Genomic DNA, 7,500 nt, shown 5'->3' with positions numbered 1-7,500 from the left:
TCAATATATATATATGTATATATATATATATATATATATATATATATATATATATATATATATATATATATATATATATATGTGTGTGTGTGTGTGTGTGTGTGTGTGTGGGTGTGAGTGTGGGTGTATGTGTGTTTGCGTATATATATATATATATATATATATATATATATATATATATATATATATATATATATATATATATATGTATATATATATATTAAAAAGGAGGACGAATAGTCTGGACAACATCTTTTAATTTATTGGTGCCGACGTTTCAGGACTCATCCCATTATCAAGGCTAAAATGGACTTATAAAACATTATAAGCAAAACTCAGTAAAAATATATAAAATATAAAAAAAGCCAGTCAAAATTAAAATTGAAATTATAAACACAGTTACAAGTAAAATATGGAGATAAAAATATTAACTAAGAGAAAAGTATCTTAAAATTAAATATACAAAAATCAAAATTGTCTAAGGAGACCAACCTGTCTGGAACAGACTAGAGTACTGAGTGACTATCTGAAGGACAGTACTCAGGAGGAAAATTCTAAATTTGCCAGCTTAAGCGATGTGGAGGGGGACAGAGGATAATTGGCTGTTTAGTTTAGGAGCCTTTTCTTTAATCATTAACGATTCCAATACTAGTAGAGAGGAGTTATTTGGCGCTTGAGCTATGATTTCAAAGTTTTTATATGCAATGTTGGTCTTGCATTTACTTGCATGTTCTCTGATGGTTGAGAATTCTTTGGTTTTGAGCGCACATCCAGTTCTATGACTCACTCCCCGATGCGCATCTATGCGAACTTTCAGCAATCTTTTTGTGGAACCCACATAATTTCCGAGATTACATCTCGGACAAGTAAACATATAGACCACTGAAGAACGCATTAGGTCGGGGAGAGAATCCTTAATTCTAAACATAGATCCCACTGTCAAGGCATTCTTAAAAATAAGTTTAAAATCCAGACTTGGAAAATTGTTTAAAATTACCTTTTTAATTTGTTTCCCATATTTTCCGTTATTAATAAAAGGCAAAGAGGCATAGAAAATCATTTTTGGTACTGTAGGAACTTGAAGTTTAGGTTGGTAATGTTTGGTCAGAAATTTGTTAACTAATCTATAAAATATTTTAGTTGGAAAACAGTTATCCTTGAAATGCTGCTTCAAAAAGACTATTTTATTATGAAAGGATGTCCAGTTAGACGAAAGGTAAAATGCCCTGCAGATCAGGGTTGTTACGGCATTTAACTTGAAATTATAAAAGCAAAAGCTAAAAAAATTGTTGCCTAAACCAGTGAACGTCTTTTTTCTAAATACACTTGTTTCTAGACGTGTCTGCCCTCTTGAGATGTTAATGTCAAGTTATGGTAACTTGTTATTTTCTTCTTCCTCAATAGTGAACTTGATGTTTGGATGAACGTTATTGATGAAATCTAAAAATCTAGCAGCATGTTCCTTTTGCTTGAAAGTACCTAACGTATCATCTACGTAGCGTTTATAAAATATAGGTCTAAATAGCAAAGGACATTGGTCTAAAAGCTGCTCCTCAAGGTGACACATAAAAATATTGGCGAAGGTGGGCCCAAGAGGGCTACCCATAGCCATACCATCAAGTTGTTTAAATAATTTGCCATCAAAAATAAAATGAGTGTCAATCAATGCAAGCTCAAGTAATTTTTTTTAAAATCAGACTTATTAAAACCGTGATATAAGTCGTTTGGAAAAATAAAAAGTTTATTTAAAATTATTTCAATGGTTTCTTGCAAGGGCACGTTCGTAAAAAGTGATTCAACATCATAGCTAACCATATAATTACATTGGTTTTGAGTGGTGATTTCAGGTATCAGAGAGGCAGAATTGGGCAGCGTATATTCATTTGAGGTAAGTGGTTGTAAAAGAGGCACAAGAAATTTGGCAATATTAAAATTTGGTGAAATATAAGCAGCTAAAATAGGTCTGAGTGGAACATTTTCTTTATGAATCTTAGGTAAACCATACAATATACCATAAGAGGAACCAGAGGAAAATAGGTCTAAATATACCTGTTCAGTAATGGTACTATTATCCTTTAGTCTTTTCAGTGTTCGGTTATTTTTGTCTTCCATTTTAAAAATCGGATTAAACTGAGGAAGACCCAAGTCAGAAAATTTAGTTGGGTCATTTAAAACTGTGTACATTTTGGCTATATAATCTGCTTTGTTGAGTAATACAGTGCCTTTACCTTTATCCGGTCTGGTTACAACGAGATTAGGATTTTTAGCCAAACTTTTCAACAAATAGAAATCATCGCTCTTGAAGAAAGGGGCCCAGTTAGTTTATATTGACGAAAAGGTTTTATGGGCGATCTGGTGCAAGTTACGCTGAAAGTTGCTTATATCCGTGGGAAGCGGTAGTTGCCTTAACCTTTGAAAAAGAAGTTCAAATGGCAAAAAGAACTGGCTGTAGTTTGGACGATAGTTAGGCATACAGAAGTCCAAACCTAATGATAAAAGAAACTACTCCCTTTTAGACAATATATGATTAGAATAATTAAAAACCATTTTCTTAGGATTCATAAAATTTGGAATATTAACACCGAGATTATTTAACTTTCTGTCATGAGTATGCTTTTGTTTGTCAGTAAAGGAAATTATATTTTTATTTAACAACGTTTTCAAGTACATGGTATCCAAAAAAGAAACAGAGTTAAAAAGGGTGTTACACAATTCAGTAATAGTAGTTTCATGCTTAGTGATTAGCCTCTCCTTATGTTTAATCTCGAGGTCAAGTAGAGTCTCCGTGGATTCCCTGTAGAAATCAGTGTTGTAGAGCGAACAGCGATAAAGACGGAACTTTACAAAATTAGGAACAACATTGCTTAAGCGGCAGTAGAGTAAAAAGTCCAAATCAAGTTGAGCCTTCCTTACTTTCTTTCGAGTAGATTCCAAGTGTCGATAAGATGATAAAACGGGTCCACCATATTTCGAGCTTAAATATTGAGGTAGGTCGTTGCTCCTGGCGAGCTTCAAAGATAAAATAAAAAGGAGGACGAATAGTCTGGACAACATCTTTCAATTTATTGGTGGCGACGTTTCAGAACTCATCCCATTATCAAGGCTAAAAGGGACATATAAAACATTATAAGCAAAACTCAGTAAAAATATATAAAATACAAAAAAAGACAGTCAAAATTAAAATTGAAATTATAAACACAGTTACAAGTAAAATATGGAGATAAAAATATTAACTAAGAGAAAAGTATCTTATAATTAAATATACAAAAATCAAAATTGTCTAAGGAGACCAACCTGTCTGGAACAGACTAGAGTACTGAGTGACTATCTGAAGGACAGTACTCAGGAGGAAAATTCTAAATTTGCCAGCTTAAGCGATGTGGAGGGGGACAGAGGATAATTGGCTGTTTAGTTGAGGAGCCTTTTCTTTAATCATTAACGATTCCAATACTAGTAGAGAGGAGTTATTTGGCGCTTGAGTTATGATTTCAAAGTTTGTATATGCAATGTTGGTCTTGCATTTACTTACATGTTCTCTGATGGTTGAGAATTCTTTGGTTTTGAGCGCACATCCAGTTCTATGACTCACGCCCCGATGCGCTTCTATGCGAACTTTCAGCAATCTTTTTGTGGAACCCACATAATTTCCGAGATTACATCTCGGACAAGTAAACATATAGACCACTGAAGAACGCATTAGGTCGGGGAGAGAATCCTTAATTCTAAACATAGATCCCACTGTCAAGGGATTCTTAAAAATAAGTTTAAAATCCAGACTTGGAAAATTGTTTAAAAGTACCTTTTCAATTTGTTTCCCATTTTTTCCGTTATTAATAAAAGGCAAAGAGGCATAGAAAATCATTTTTGGTACTGTAGGAACTTGAAGTTTAGGTTGGTAATGTTTGGTCAGAAATTTGTTAACTAATCTATAAAATATTCTAGTTGGAAAACAGTTATCCTTGAAATGCTGCTTCAAAAAGACTATTTCATTATGAAAGGATGTCCAGTCAGACGAAAGGTAAAATGCCCTGCAGATCAGGGTTGTTACGGCATTTAACTTAAAATTATAAAAGCAAAAGCTAAAAAAATTGTTGCCTAAACCAGTGAACGTCTTTTTTCTAAATATACTTGTTTCTAGACGTGTCTGCCCTCTTGACATGTTAATGTCAAGGTATGGTAACTTGTTATTTTCTTCTTCCTCAATAGTGAACTTGATGTTTGGATGAACGTTATTGATGAAATCTAAAAATCTAGCAGCATGTTCCTTTTGCTTGAAAGTAGCTAAAGTATCATCTACGTAGCGTTTATAAAATATAGGTCTAAATAGCAAAGGACATTGGTCTAAAAACTGCTCCTCAAGGTGACACATAAAAATATTGGCGAAGGTGGGCCCAAGAGGGCTACCCATAGCCATACCATCAAGTTGTTTAAACAACTTGCCATCAAAAATAAAATGAGTGTCAATCACTGCAAGTTCAAGTAATTTTTTAAAATCAGACTTATTAAAACCGGGATATAAGTCGTTTGGAAAAATAAAAAGTTTATTTAAAATTATTTCAATGGTTTCTTGCAAGGGCACGTTAGTAAAAAGTGATTCAACATCATAGCTAACCATATAATTACATTTGTTTTGAGTGGTGATTTCAGGTATCAGAGAGGCAGAATTGGGCAGCGTATATTCATTTGAGGTAAGTGGTTGTAAAAGAGGCACAAGAAATTTGGCAATATTAAAATTTGGTGAATTATAAGCAGCTAAAATAGGTTTGAGTTGAACATTTTCTTTATGAATCTTAGGTAAACCATACAATATACCATAAGAGGAACCAGAGGAAAATAGGTCTAAATATACCTGTTCAGTAATGGTACTATTATCCTTTAGTCTTTTCAGTGTTCGGTTAAATTTGTCTTCCATTTTAAAAATCGGATTAAACTGAGGAAGACCCAAGTCAGAAGATTTAGTTGGGTCATTTAAAACTGTGTACATTTTGGCTATATAATCTGCTTTGTTGAGTAATACAGTGCCTTTACCTTTATCCGGTCTGGTTACAACGAGATTAGGATTTTTAGCCAAACTTTTCAACAAATAGAAATCATCGCTCTTGAAGAAAGGGGCCCAGTTAGTTTTTATTGACGAAAAGGTTTTATGGGCGATCTGGTGCAAGTTACGCTGAAAGTTGCTTATATTCGTGGGAAGCGGTAGTTGCCTTAACCTTTGAAAAAGAAGTTCAAATGGCAAAAAGAACTGGCTGTAGTTTGGACGATAGTTAGGCATACAGAAGTCCAAACCTAATGATAAAAGAAACTACTCCCTTTTAGACAATATATGATTAGAATAATTAAAAACCATTTTCTTAGGATTCATAAAATTTGGAATATTAACACCGAGATTATTTAACTTTCTGTCATAAGTATGCTTTTGTTTGTCAGTAAAGGAAATTATATTTTTATTTAACAACGTTTTCAAGTACATGGTATCCAAAAAAGAAACAGAGTTAAAAAGGGTGTTACACAATTCAGTAATAGTAGTTTCATGCTTAGTGATTAGCCTCTCCTTATGTTTAATCTCGAGGTCAAGTAGAGTCTCCGTGGATTCCCTGTAGAAATCAGTGTTGTAGAGCGAACAGCGATAAAGACGGAACTTTAAAAAATTAGGAACAACATTGCTTAAGCGGCAGTAGAGTAAAAAGTCCAAATCAAGTTGAGCCTTCCTTACTTTCTTTCGAGTAGATTCCAAGTGTCGATAAGATGATAAAACGGGTCCACCATATTTCGAGCGTAAATATTGAGGTAGGTCGTTGCTCCTGGCGAGCTTCAAAGATAAAATAAAAAGGAGGACGAATAGTCTGGACAACATCTTTCAATTTATTGGTGCCGACGTTTCAGGACTCATCCCATTATCAAGGCTAAAATGGACATATAAAAGATTATAAGCAAAACTCAGTAAAGATATATAAAATTTAAAAAAAGACAGTCAAAATTAAAATTGAAATTATAAACACAGTTACAAGTAAAATATGGAGATAAAAATATTAACTAAGAGAAAAGTATCTTAAAATTAAATATACAAAAATCAAAATTGTCTAAGGAGACCAACCTGTCTGGAACAGACTAGAGTACTGAGTGACTATCTGAAGGACAGTACTCAGGAGGAAAATTCAAAATTTGCCAGCTTAAGCGATAATTGGCTGTTTAGTTGAGGAGCCTTTTCTTTAATCATTAACGATTCCAATACTAGTTGAGAGGAGTTATTTGGCGCTTGAGCTATGATTTCAAAGTTTTTATATGCAATGTTGGTCTTGCATTTACTTGCATGTTCTCTGATGGTTGAGAATTCTTTGGTTTTGAGCGCACATCCAGTTCTATGACTCACTCCCTGATGCGCATCTATGCGAGCTTTCAGCAATCTTTTTGTGGAACCCACATAATTTCCGAGATTACATCTCGGACAAGTAAACATATAGACCACTGAAGAACGCATTAGGTCGGGGAGAGAATCCTTAATTCTAAACATAGATCCCACTGTCAAGGGATTCTTAAAAATAAGTTTAAAATCCAGACTTGGAAAATTGTTTAAAATGACCTTTTTAATTTGTTTCCCATATTTTCCGTTATTAATAAAAGGCAAAGAGGCATAGAAAATCATTTTTGGTACTGTAGGAACTTGAAGTTTAGGTTGGTAATGTTTTGTCAGAAATTACCAACCTAAACTTCAACTGGGCCCCTTTCTTCAAGAGCGATGATTTCTATTTGTTGAAAAGTTTGGCTAAAAATCCTAATCTCGTTGTAACCAGACCGGATAAAGGTAAAGGCACTGTATTACTCAACAAAGCAGATTATATAGCCAAAATGTACACAGTTTTATATGACCCAACTAAATTTTCTGACTTGGGTCTTCCTCAGTTTAGTCCGATTTTTAAAATGGAAGACAAAATTAACCGAACACTGAAAAGACTAAAGGATAATAGTACCATTACTGAACAGGTATATTTAGACCTATTTTCCTCTGGTTCCTCTTATGGTATATTGTATGGTTTACCTAAGATTCATAAAGAAAATGTTCCACTCAGACCTATTTTAGCTGCTTATAATTCACCAAATTTCAATATTGCCAAATTTCTTGTGCCTCTTTTACAACCACTTACCTCAAATGAATATACGCTGCCCAATTCTGCCTCTCTGATACCTGAAATCACCACTCAAAACAAATGTAATTATATGGTTAGCTATGATGTTGAATCACTTTTTACGAAACCATTGAAATAATTTTAAATAAACTTTTTATTTTTCCAAACGACTTATATCACGGTTTTAATAAGTCTGATTTTAAAAAATTACTTGAACTTGCAGTGATTGACACTCATTTTATTTTTGATGGCAAGTTGTTTAAACAACTTGATGGTATGGCTATGGGTAGCCCTCTTGGGCCCACCTTCGCCAATATTTTTATGTGTCACCTTGAGGAGCAGTTTTTAGACCAATGTCCTTTGCTATTTAGACCTA

This window comes from Palaemon carinicauda, chromosome 16, assembly GCF_036898095.1.
Source record: "Palaemon carinicauda isolate YSFRI2023 chromosome 16, ASM3689809v2, whole genome shotgun sequence".
Classification (NCBI taxonomy): domain Eukaryota; kingdom Metazoa; phylum Arthropoda; class Malacostraca; order Decapoda; family Palaemonidae; genus Palaemon; species Palaemon carinicauda.
The sequence above is the reverse complement of the archived record's forward strand: the minus strand, read 5'-3'. Positions refer to the sequence as shown.